General features: G+C 38.3%; 1 protein-coding gene across 3 annotated transcripts in view; it reads right to left on the bottom strand.

The window, feature by feature from the left end:
• The window catches only part of LOC139725047 (uncharacterized), a 508,769-nt gene that overhangs the window by 237,994 nt on the left and 256,622 nt on the right, over nt 1–14,153 (bottom strand). The window lies entirely within an intron of this gene.

Here is a 14,153-nt window from a genome sequence, read left to right as displayed (position 1 = left end):
AGTACGGCTTGTGCCGAAAGGGTGGGTTGGGTGGTGGCGCGTCGCGTTAATGGGAACACCACCCTTCGTCCAAAGCCCCCCCGGTTTTGCCGAAAGGGTGCATTGGGAGCGTTGGATCGCGTCGCGTTGACTGGAACCCCACCCTTCGTCCAAAGCCCCCCGGTTTTGCCGAAAGGGTGCGTTGGTACTTTTTCTCATGTAATATTAAAAGACGAGTTTTGAATTTATATTTAACCTTCAAACAACCATTTCAAAGAGGCAATTGTCCGGATCGGTTTACACTCTATTACCACTTGGTCTACAGCCAGTTGGTCTAATAGACTGTTTAATATCAGTTGGTCTAATAATCAGTTGGTCTAGTCATCATTTCGTCCAATTACTGTTTGGTCTAATTGTTATTTGTTGTTTAATATTAGTTGGTTAAATATAAATTCAAAACTCGTCTTTTAACCCTATAAAGCCCAAGGGGGGGGGGGGCACATTGTGCCCCCTACCAGATTTTTCATTCGCCACTCCTTCGCCCTTAATCCAGTTTTAACCAAATTTGGTGACTTTTCCTAAAATCTTATTCCAAACATTTTGATATATAATTTAGCTATATTTGATATTGCTGGTTGCCATAGCAACAATAAACTGACAACCATGTCAGTCAGATTTTTCATATTTTTCTGTTCCAATTCCAATTAACCATATTATAATGTATAAAATGGCGTTTCTAGGCTGAAATTTGCTGAAAGGAGCAAAATGTGAAGTAATTATGGCCCTGAAATGTTTTTCCTATTATTTCCTTTGTTTTTCTGTGACAATGCCATAAAACAATAGATATAATAGAGATACTTGAAAATAACAGTATTTTCCAAAGATTGCCATTCTATTTTGTGTCATTTTGATTCCTTCACCCAAGTTATACCTCTAATATAATTTGGTTATCGCATTATCAATCTGCAAACTTAAAATTCCGATATTATGGGAACATGAAATATGATAACTATGCATGTACCTATCCCAAACAATACATCACAGGTCTCATAATGTATTTCTTTATTTTGTTATGAATAGCGCCCCCATGTGGTGACCTTGAGAAATTTCAACCATAAAAAATAATGAGCTTTGACTTGCAGATCATTTTGTGGCAAATATGAAAAATATTGGTCTATGATAAGACATATATACTGGGGATAAAGAAATTATACAGAAAAATCATGTTTTTAGCATATTTCCTATGTATTTCTTTATATTTTGGTAAATAGCGCCCTCTATGTGTGACCATGAAAAATTAAAGTATGCGGTCATGTAGACTATTTGCTCTCCCCATGTGCCAAATGTGACGATGAAACATCAAACAATAACAAAGTTATATAGGGGGGAGGGGCACAATGTGTCCCCCCCCCCCCCCCCCCCCCCCCCCCTTGGGCTTGGGAAGGGTCGAAATAGCTTGGGCTTTAAAGGGTTAATATTACATGAGAAAAAGTACCAACACACCCTTTCGGCAGAACTGGGGGGGGGGGGGGGGGCTTTGGACGAAGGGTGGGGTTCCAGTCAACGCGACGTGCCACCACCCAACCCACCCTTTCGGCACAAGCCGAGTAGTACCACTTACAGGAGATTGACATCTAACAGTCACATGTACTAACGCACGGGCGCTGTATGGCCCGCTGTATGAGCTAGTGTCTAGCGGTTAGACAAATAATTGGCAGTAGGCCTACCGGTCGGTCGGTACACCTAAGAACTAGCTAGCTAGGGCATACATACAGCTCGGTACGTGCAGGGCGGGTTACGCCATTTCCTGACCCACTTTATCTGACACACTCTTTCTGACACACTTTTTTTGCCATTCACTTTGTACACGGGGCAGTTTTCATGAGACGGCCTCTGTTATTGGCTACTGTGCTAATGAATATTCAAGACTATGGTATGGCTTGTCGAACGTCGCGCTCAAGGCCGGCCAATAAGAGGCGGCCAGGAGCTGGTGAGCTGGGGGCGCGCGGCAATTTCTAACCTCATCCACGTGTAGGCCTTGCTACTACGTGCGCTTCCAGTACCTTTTTGTGATGGGTGCAGGGAGATACTAGGTGAGACCAAAGTAGATGCGCACGCACGCAGTGCAAGACGTCCCTGGATGATGGCAGTACGACATTACAATATCTTATAATCAAATTTGCGCCTCAGCTGAAATTTGTGTTTGGAAGGTGTGTTTTTGTTCGTTGTTGGTTTTTTTTTTTGTAATCTGGTAATTCAACCTGGTTCATTATTCTTTTGACCACTGTAGGTGAGGATCACGGTAGTATGTAAATCAAGACAAGTCAACATGCATTTTGCATAGTTTGATCCTTAAGACATAATGATATAGACAGTCTTAGACTACATGTAAATTTATCATTGCTTCTATGGTATACCATACAGAGACCAATTGAGTATCACTGAACATTTTTGTAAGGAAGGGTTATACAATCACCACATAGGGCCTAATGCACATTAAAGAAGAAATCCACTCCAGAATTTAATCAATTTCATAAAAAAGAGAGAAAATTGCCTACAAAACAGTGCAAAAATGATCAAAATCGGATAAGAACTAAAGAAGTTATGATATTTTGAAATTTCACAACTTTTCAGAAAACACTTCTTGACCAGTCTTTATGAATATTCAAATGAGCAAGTTGATGATGTCATGCCCTCACAATTTCTTATTCATTTTATATACAGAAATGACAAAAATATCATGTTTCAGCTGTATGAATTTAAAACTTGCCTTATAACCACCCAAAATTTTTTCTCTCATGTTCCGATCATTGTTGTATACCCGTGCTCCCCTTCTCAATCTTAAACTCGTTTTTAACTGGGACCTACGCTCAACGAGCTCGCTTTTAAGTAGGTTCCCTCATATTTCTTTAGCATTCATTCACAGATTCCAAACTTAACAGATCGACCACTATTATGTTTTGTATCATCGCAATATTCTATGTATGTCATGTATTTCATTTAATTTTGTTATATTTGATGTAATTTTTCATCGAGAAATATGAAAATAAATTGAAATTGAAATTGAAATTGAAAATAAGTAAGAACAAATGTTAATTCTGATATATTATAGTATTAGAAAGTGCTCTTACCCGTAATAGCTAAAAACAACAATTTTTTCTGAATTTCATATGTAATATGCATGAAAAATTGTGAGGGAATGACTTCATCAACTCGCTCATTTGAATATTCATAAGGGAAAAAAGGGAAATTTCAAAATGTCATATCTTCCTCATTTCTTATCCGATTTTTGTCATTTTTACTTTGTTCTGCACAGATATGTTTTTCTTTCTTTTGAAATTTATCTATTTCTAGGGTGGAAAAGAACGTGTTAACTAATGTATTATTTGGAAGTACAAGCTTTTTACAGATAATGAACTGCAATTGCAAATCGCACGTCCATAGACTACCGGTACTCGAAAAGGCATGTACATTACACATAGAGATCAGCATAATGTTACAAAGCACTGAAAAAACAACGATCCGAGTGTAAAGAAGTGAGGGGGAACACTCGACGGCTGCACGGGGAAAACGCGTCACAGCAACTGCAGCTTGCAGGACTTTCGATCCCGTACAGACCGATTATGATGTGAGGCACTCCACGAGAAGGTATGTAGTAAATAAGTCTTTAGTCCGGATGGGTCTGATATACCAAATAAATATCATCAGTTTATCAATGTTTCCTTCGATCTAACAATAGATAGGGACCTTGAAACTTGCGACATAAAGCTTTGACCAACGTCAGTTGTTCAAATGTGTGTGCGTGATATAAATACTCTATCGACTGGGAACGTGCACACTTTCTATCATTGATCCCTTGGAGCTGGCTCACGGCCGTCGGCCGGTTGGCCGTGCGTTGCTCGACACTCGCTAACATGTTAGTCGTACGTGATTTGCCGAACAGCAACGTATTTATCACTTAAGGTAGCTGGCCGATAACTATTAGATATTCAATAGCTAAAAGCCAATCACAGACACAGAATCAGACAGAGTGACTCATTATGAAAAAAAAAAAAAAAATTGTGAGGCTGTTGAATATTCATTAGCACAGTAGCCAATAACAGAGGCCGTCTCATGAAAACTGCCCCGTGTACAAAATGAATGGCAAAAAAAGCGTGTCAGAAAGAGTGTGTCAGATGAAGTGGGTCAGGAAATGGCGTAACCCGTGCAGGGCCTGGGGTCGCTGGTGCGCGATTAGACTAAACAGTTGCTCACATTTTTACAAATTAGAAATCTGACACATGGATCTAGGTCATCTAGAACACGGAAAGACTTCCTTTTGAGACAGCCACTGAGGTTTCCACCCCAACCACATTAACGTTTACTAAGGTCTAAATCAGTGCAGATCTAACGTTACAACTCTACTAACGCGTTACCGTCTCTAACGTTACCTACGGCCTACCCAGCCTAACCTGAATTGGCCTTGGCCCTTGCCCTTGCTTGCGATACGCACGGATGCACGCACTCTTTTGGGTGGTTGTCTCAAAAGGTACTCTTGCCCTAGGACACAAAACAAAACCGTCGACAGCTTATTGGACACTCAATATACTTCATATCTAGTCCATTAATATTAGGGTCTACTTATGAAGTAGGCTACTTGTGTCTCGTGTCTCTAGAGAGACGCGAGAACGCGCCACCCACATCTAGCCTACTGACAACACAGCAACAAAATACAGGGGTGGGAGTACGTGAAGATAAATCTCGACGAAAGCGCAATAACGGACTGCAACCTCCAGTATGTTTACCTGTGATATAACATTTATGACAATTTCTCATTCACTAAAAACGTACAAAACTGAATACGGGTGAAATTTTAATCAAAACAAAATGTAATACTTACGGATTTTACGATCCGAATAAGTACAAAGAACACTTCATTAACAACAAAGAAGTATCCTTCTCCTCGTTTTCTTTTGTCGTTGACGCCAATCGTCCGCTACGCGACAGATTGTACCAGGTTTAAACCACCCTCACGGCAGTCTAAAATGATGATGTCATACGACGCCTTAAAACTATGGTTTAAGATTGTACCACCTTCATGAATCACAAGTTTTGTACCATGGTACAAAACTGCGGTTTCTCTATGGTTTAAACCATGGTTTGATTTTGTACCACCTTCGTGAATTCGGGCCCTAGTCTCGTAGACTAATAGTCACCAGCTAGGTACCTTAGTACTCAACTTGATCATGTTGATGAACAGATACTAGTAATGAACTGCACATCACAAAAGAGATCTACAGAATGAAAATGGAAACAGCTCAGTTTCACTTCCAAGCTTCCCGATTCCGTCGATCAGTGCTGTGCTATCTAACTGTACATGACCATGTACATATCTGGCTCGGACCGCTGAACTGTCATTGTGAATGGTATAAGTAATGCATACAGTTGACACACGGGCAGGCCGCCCAGCGCGGCCGGTTGGGGAGCTGTTGGGTATCCGTAGCTCAGCTCAGTTAGGTCGGCTCATCACTCGTGCGTGCACTTCTACGCCACTATTCTAGCTACGCTCTTGTCACTTACCAACCTGTGCAGCAAGGATGCGCAAACACATAACTGAGGAACGTCCTTAAATTAACCAAGCAGAAAAGTCCTGATTTTTCCCTTTGTTATTCCTTAAAAATTTCCTAATAATTCTTAATCGACATAAAATTTATAAGTCGACAACTCACGTATGTCAACATGATTTTCAGTGCCAACTGCGTTATTAAAATGTGTGTAAATTCCCTTGTCTAAGTCGCATAATTTTTAAAACTTAAAATCTTATCGCCATAATCTGAAAAAGAATTGTTCTCGCCCTCTAATTCACAGCATTACAACTCGCTAATTCGCAACAGTGTATGGCGCAGTACTGTTCACGCCATGCATCAGTTGTCTTGTACGCTTGAATATAATGTACACTCGAGTGCCAGTCCGTGTAGTACCCAAGGTAGTTCACTTTCTCCCTCTCTCTCTCTCTCTCGGGATCTCAGAGTGTTTGTATCTCTGTGTATCGTATGGTGCAGGTGTATTGATTCAGTGTGATGTATGGTGCAAGCGTGGAGCTAAAGCTGCTTGGTCCAATGAGGGTGCAGTGGGACACAACAATTTTTTCCCTTGTTTTTGTTGTGTTTAAATTACATGCATAGTATTATTATTATTATTATTATTTCAGTTTTATTTCCACAGGGTAGTCTCATCAAGACCAGCAGGTCCTGCTCTTCCAGAGAGCCCTGGCCATGATAAAAATACATACCGGGTAAACATTCATCGTAACACAAAATTAACCTTCATACATTATTGAACAGTAAAACATTAAAATCTACACACATGAATACTTATCATAATACAAATCAGAATAAAACAAAATCATCTCAATAGATATATTTCTTTACATAGAATAAAAGTGAAATGACTCATCCCCCTCCCCCCCCCCCCCCGCAAAGAAAATAATAATTACAAACCCACACGTCTACGTACGTCCACACAATGCAGGCCACTTGGCACAGATACGTTGGTGCACCAACCCGAAAATCCAGGGAGGTGAGACAAAACTTGCCATTACTCCCACGCACGCGCGCACGCACGCACGCACACATGTATACCGTTACACACACAGACACACACGCACACATCCGCGCGCACACATATGCATACACAGACACACACACACACGCATACACACATGTGCGCACACACACACACACACAAACATGCACACTCATACATTGTCCCATACTTTCTTACACTCCACTTCCAAATGCATAGCGAACTCATGCATGATACATAATGTGTGCCTGTATAGGGGATGCACACACACAAGCGGGAGGGTGAGACCTCCGTGAGTACCCGTACGCCTACACTGTACGTACACACATACACGTGCTCGCGTGTTATACACAATAATATTCTATACATATACAGTACGATAACAGTTATTCATGTGCGTGTATAAAATAGCAAGATTAAAAACAAAACAAAAATGTCACACATCTATGATCTGTACTTAAAACCTTCATAAAACAAAGTGGTATGGGAAAATCACCTTCAGCATGCAAATACAGGTAAAACAAAAGGATCAAGGCACCGCTACAGACAAAAATAAACAAACAAACAAACAAAAGAGGTACCTGCACTCCTTCCCGTGCAGGGTCACAGAAATAACCTATATGGTATGTATGATTTCCATGCCACCTTACCATGGACCTTAAAGCAAAAATAATAAAATCCGAAGTTGCTGTTTAAAACACTGCAAAGATTTACAGTTTTGACTGAATAACGGTAGTTTGTTGAACAGATCTGTCTTACATCTTGGAATAAATAAGGGACTATTTGTTTGTTTGATAGATACTTTATATTCTGCAAATCAATATACATAAGCTACATAATCATGAAAATGCAGGAAATATACAAAGAAAATTCAACGCAGAGTCGTTTGACTTGCATAAACCATGATACATATAAGTACATAATCATGAACATGTAGGAAATATGTAAATAAATTTAACACAGTCTTTTGATTTGTATAAACAATGATATGAAAGAAATTTAATATACAGTATGCATGTCTATGCAGCAGTGATAAGAATAACATTTATAGTTAAGAAACGATTATGCAGAGGGCCGCCATTATAAGCATTGCTTGAAAAGATGGCCGGCCCGAGGAAAGATAAGGGCGTACTAAATTCGTAACAATATAAATTCTGCTGCGAAGGTAGCAGGGGAAAATAAACTCTGGTGTGTGATGGTGGTGGTGGTGAATGTGTGTGCAGGTGCTTGAGGGTGCACAATAGCAGATTGGCTGGAATTTAGAATAGTGAAATTGGTTTACTGAAAGAAGGGACGATATACGCTGTTGATATCAGGAGACCAACATTAGTTATATAATTTATTTGTTTTTAGTTCATATTTGAAGTATACTGTAATAAAATGTACTTCTTTAAGTTTGCTTTAAATGAAAACAAGGAGGCACACTGTTTCAACTCCTCAGGAAGAGTGTTCCATTTATCCGGACCAATTCGATAAGCATTTTTTTCTACAGATAATTAGCCAGTCACAAATCAGATATATTATTAACAATTCTAACCAATACCAAAATACGGTAGCCTGAATGTAAACTTCGGTGTGTTTGTGTCTGTGCCGCTCTACGAATGAGTCGGGACGTGCGTGTGTTGGCTGCGGTGTATAGTTTGAAAGAACAGAAACAGAAAAAAGAAAGAGGCACGCAATGTGTACAAGTACTGCGAAAAGCCTCATTTACCGAGAAAGTTGATCGCTTCCATTCTCCTCCCATGTTGTTGTCAATGGAAGCTAAAGAGAATGCTTGAAGTTTTAGCAAGTACCAGTACCCAAAGAGGACCTTAGGAACCCGTTGTTTTGAATGCTGTGCTCGGTACAAATTCAAAACGCAGTAGAAGTTATCAGAATGCCATCATAATAGTACTGATAGCTCTATAGAAAACTTGTCTAGGTCAGTAAAGATTGCCGTAATGCAATCTTTTTACGGAACTGACTCATTACATCTTCTGAGCATTTTGAGAAAACGTGTAGAGTATTTTTGTTTTACATATAAATGTTGAGAAATAGTTCGAACTATGAAAATAAAAAAGTATAGTTACTTCAACAATGTTGTACATAATAGTTCGATTAGCCGTGATGCATAAAGTGAATTCATGAATTCATCTAACTAATCTTTGCCGAATTGATGATCACTTCTATAAGCCATCAATTAAGCTTTTTTAGATAGGTATCTCTGCAATCGTTGTCAAACTGTTTTGGAGTGATAAGACGCCAACTAACGAACAAAATGCCACATATAATCGCACGATTTCCAAACATTTTTGTTAGCGTCACCCGACCAATTTTCAAGTGACGAATGTAACACTATACATATATTATTGTGCGATAGCAGACTGTTTTACAATTTGTAAATATTACGATCAACTCTTAAATAAAAAAATAAATAAAACGATGAGGCAAAGTTTAAGAAATGAATAAATGCAGGTGCACATGTTCAATATCTAAAGCCGATATACAGTCAGTCACACGGCGATGTATTATGCTTCATTTACATGTTATTTGATTTCTATAAGCTATACTATCTTTAAAATTGAAGTCCCCTTTCCTTCCTGATGAATTTGTTTTAGCCGGGTTTTCTTTAAAGATTTACTTATTTAAGGAAATGCTACATCGACTGATGACCTATACATACATGACACACTTCCGTACGCTGTGATAAGGATCTGTTCTTTTTCGTACGCTGTGATAAGGATCTGTTCTCCGGGGTTTTAATTGAATGAACTTGGACTTGGTCTGTGGGAAGATGAAAAAAAAAAAAAGTGTACCACTTGATCTGTTATGAAGTACGGGTAATTGCGAAAGGGCGTATTCCCGCCTTTTCTAGACAGGTAAACGATAAAAAGAAAAGGACAGGACTGAAGAACAAATCAAAAGACATATAAGTGCAATTAAAGTAATCATTCTGAATGAGAATATGAATTCAGGAGTAAACATTTATAATTCCTTTTAAAACTATTCAAAGACGGTTTCATTTTCAAATCAAATGGTATTTCGGTCCATATTAATGGACCTTTATAAAAAACTGTATTCTTAGAAATATTTGTTCTCACATGACATAAATGATAATCATTAGCACGACGGGTGTTATAAGCATAAACATTACTATTCAATAAAAATTTGGAAGAAATATTGGAGGGCAATAAACCTTTTGAACACATATACATAAAAATTGCAAGATTATATGTGTTGTTTGTGTAGTGTTGTTTTTGTTTCTATATTTCCCCCTTTTTAAAACCAAGGTTCCTTAGTCCAGCCATTGTTTTCGTTTCCTGCTCAAGACATTAAACAGTTCAGCAAAGCTGAAGTATAGATCACTAAACGGCGACATGAACTCATGATAATAGGACTTAGATCAGAGCCGAAAGTGCGCTCCCCCGAAAAAGAGTCGAAAGTGCACTCTGCAAATGAGAAAGAATACCCTGTGTTCAAAGTTGGCTTAGGCGGGAAGCAGTTCCCTTTACATACTAACATGAAGAATAATATTGTTTCATTGTCGGTGAGCTACAACGATCTCGCTCAGTAGGGAGGACGCGTCAATCACTTCATAAGTGAGTGCGTCAATCACCCGAGCAATATATATTTCCCAGTTTAGAAGTTGGCATATATATACACACACAGTATATAAAAACTCGATTTCTTTTTTAATGTGAATCGTTAATTCTCTGTTATACGGGTCCTATATATTGCAATCTAGTAACATTATTTCAATTTTCATAATCAATCTCGTCTCTATTATAACATGCAATATCGCCACTTTTTAATCTTTTGATCTGTAAGTGTTCGATGTATTTTTATATTCTATGTATGATGGCGATAGATGTATGTTCTCACTAGCTAATGTTTACAATGTTTGCTTGCTTATATATGAAGTTCTTGAAAGGAGGATAATGTCAGCGAGTTGAAATAATAATTTGTCCGTGTATTGAAATGAGGATTAGCAGACGATGGAAAAAGGTTTGAATCATGATTTGTCGGATGACGTCGACAGGTTGATGATATAAACATTATAGCATATCATGGGAAAGATTAAGTTAGCCAGGGCTCCACACTAACTTTAAATTTTTGACCACCAAAATCATTAATTTTTATTTTTTGGTGGCCCCCCCCAAAAAAAAAAATCAAGAAAAACATAGGAAAAACTAAATCGGTCCTACTAAAAACAATAATATCATTAAGCATTACTGAAGTGATACAGGTATACCCATGTCTAAAATAAATGAATACAAAATTCAATCATCTTATCACTGTTATTCTGAGTTCTAAGATTTAGCAAATATATAGATTATTATAAAAGTTGATGCCTAGTTAGGTGGTCATCGCTTACTTTTGAAATGAGAAAGTGAGAGCATTTGCAGATTGTTTGTTTTAGCATTGTAAAGAGCTGAAAGTTACCACTATTCATTTCTGATTATGTAAAAGCAATCACCTAACATTTACTATAGTATGTTAGCACCTTACGGAGCCAAATATTACCGTTAATCATTTTCAAATATAAAAGCAAACAACCGACATTAATTTTAGCATCTTACGGAGCTGAATGTTATCCTTATTGATTTCCGAACGTGAAAGCAAACATTCTCTATTTATTTAAGCATCATACTGAACCTATTTATACCGTTAATCATTTTCAAATGTGAAAGCAATAATCTGTTATTTATGTTAGCATCGTATGAAGCAGAATATTACAGTTATTCATTTCCAAATATAAAAGCAAACATCCGACATTTATTTTATCATCGTACGGAGCCGACTGCATGCTGTCCACTTTCGAAAGTGAAATGAGTCAACTGACAATATTTTCTCATATCGTACGGGGCCGAATGTTACTGTTTTCCAGTCTTCGAACGTTAAGACAGACATCAGACAGTTTTTTTTTAAACCATCAAACGTAGCCAAATGTTACTGTTATTCATTTCGAGATGTAATAGCAAATATCCGACATTTATTTTAGCATCGTACGGAGCAGAATGTTACTGCTATTCACTTCCAAACGTAAAAGCAATCATGTGACATTAATTATTTTGGCATCTTCCGGAGCCGAATGTTATTGCTATTTACTTTCAAAATTAAATAGCAATAAAAAAAAGCAGGCATCCGACATTAACATCGTACGGAGTTGAATATTATTGTTATTCCTTTCCGAACGACGAAGGGATCATTCGACATTCGTTTTAGCATCTTCAGGAGCTGAATGTTATTGTTATAGTGTATATTTTGAACGTAAAAGCGAATATCAGACATTTATTTTATCATCGAGTTGAATGTTTTTGTTATTCATTTCCGAATGTCACAGCAAACATTCGACATTTATTTTAGCATCTTCCGGAGCTGAATGTTATTGCTATTTACTCTTGAACATAAAAGCAAACATCAGACATTTATGTTATCATCGTGTACACGGAGTTGAATATTATTGCGTTCATTTCCGAACCATCGAACGCAGCTAAATGTTATACTGTTATTCATTTTGAAATTTAAAAGCGAACATCTGACAGTTATTTTAGCATCGTATGGAGCAGAATATTACTGCTATTCACTTCCGAATGTAAAATCGTATAATACGGAGTTGAATATTTTTGTTATTCATTTCCGAACGTCAGAGCAAACATTCGACATTTACTTTAGCATCTTCCGGAGCTGAATGTTATTGCCATTTACTCTTGAACATAAAAGCAAACTTCAGACATTTATGTTATCATCATATACACAGAGTTGAATATTATTGTGTTCATTTCCGAACCGTTGAACGCAGCTGAATGTTACTGTTATTAGGTGATCCGAGTATCCTCTCGGATCACCTTCTGTATCTGTTCTGATTCTTCGTTCTTCTTCTTCTTCTTTTTCTTTTTCTTCTTTCTCCTCAAAAGTTGTGCAGACGTAAACTCAGAAAGTCCTCTGCCTATCAATTTCAAACTCATACCATGTATGTATCATGTCCCAAAGACAACAAATCTAATGTATCATTGTGATCAGTCGACCGTGCATCACTATGACGTCATTATATGAAAACACATTCTCAATCATATCTCATTAATGGAATGGAATTTTTCAATGAAATTTACGTCACATATATTTCAAGTTATGCGCATTCTACTCATGTACTCAAAATTCACATTTTTTCTTAAAACGTGCGCGTACGCGCGCGTTGAAATATGTGTGGCGCTCCGTCGGAATGAGTCAAAAGTCGCAAAAAATGAAATCGTAGTTATGCCTATATGTGAATTCTACAGACTCTAAGCTTTACACTGATATGTAATACAACTCATTTCGACATCCCTGTAGATCATAAAAACGAATATTAACTACGCTTACGATGTCGGTCCTTTTTCTAAATAACGGAGAAAATCGCTCTCAAAGTTCAGGTTAGGTTCAAGCTCACAACCTGTTTCTTTCGCGGGACGAAACAATACAACAGTCCTGCTTAGCGACGGCGTTTACGCTCCATCGCACGCACTACCGTATAAGGAGATAGCTTGGGTGTGTAAGATAATTAACCAATCGCAGGACAGGTCTATCATTAACGATTCTGACCAATATGGTCGTCCGATGTAAACTTCGGTGCGTTTGTGTCCGTGCCGCTGTCGCCGCATGAATGAGTTGTGCAGACGTAAACTCAGAAAGTCCTCTGCCTATCAATTTCAAACTCATACCATGTATGTATCATGTCCCAAAGACAACAAATCTAATGTATCATTGTGATCAGTCGACCGTGCATCACTATGACGTCATTATATGAAAACACATTCTCAATCATATCTCATTAATGGAATGGAATTTTTCAATGAAATTTACGTCACATATATTTCAAGTTATGCGCATTCTACTCATGTACTCAAAATTCACATTTTTTCTTAAAACGTGCGCGTACGCGCGCGTTGAAATATGTGTGGCGCTCCGTCGGAATGAGTCAAAAGTCGCAAAAAATGAAATCGTAGTTATGCCTATATGTGAATTCTACAGACTCTAAGCTTTACACTGATATGTAATACAACTCATTTCGACATCCCTGTAGATCATAAAAACGAATATTAACTACGCTTACGATGTCGGTCCTTTTTCTAAATAACGGAGAAAATCGCTCTCAAAGTTCAGGTTAGGTTCAAGCTCACAACCTGTTTCTTTCGCGGGACGAAACAATACAACAGTCCTGCTTAGCGACGGCGTTTACGCTCCATCGCACGCACTACCGTATAAGGAGATAGCTTGGGTGTGTAAGATAATTAACCAATCGCAGGACAGGTCTATCATTAACGATTCTGACCAATATGGTCGTCCGATGTAAACTTCGGTGCGTTTGTGTCCGTGCCGCTGTCGCCGCATGAATGAGTCGGTATGCGTTGTGTGTCGGCTGCGGTGTAGTTTGCCGCAAGTTTTTAACTCACAAACAATAGGAAACAGTAGAAAGAAAAAAGGCACGCAATGCGTATTACGAAAAGCGTCTATAGCGAGAGCGTTGATCGCTTCCAATCTCCTCCTCAATGTTGTTGTCAATGGAAACTATAGAGGATGCGTTTAGCAAGTACCAATACCTAAATCGAACCTGAGTACCTATTGTAGCATAGGCGGGCACGCAATGCGTC

Source organism: Diadema antillarum, unplaced genomic scaffold, assembly GCF_040938485.1.
Source record: "Diadema antillarum isolate AM-2024a unplaced genomic scaffold, OU_Dant_1.0 seq00000013_RagTag, whole genome shotgun sequence".
Lineage (NCBI taxonomy): Eukaryota > Metazoa > Echinodermata > Echinoidea > Diadematoida > Diadematidae > Diadema > Diadema antillarum.
The sequence above is the reverse complement of the archived record's forward strand: the minus strand, read 5'-3'. Positions and strand labels throughout refer to the sequence as shown.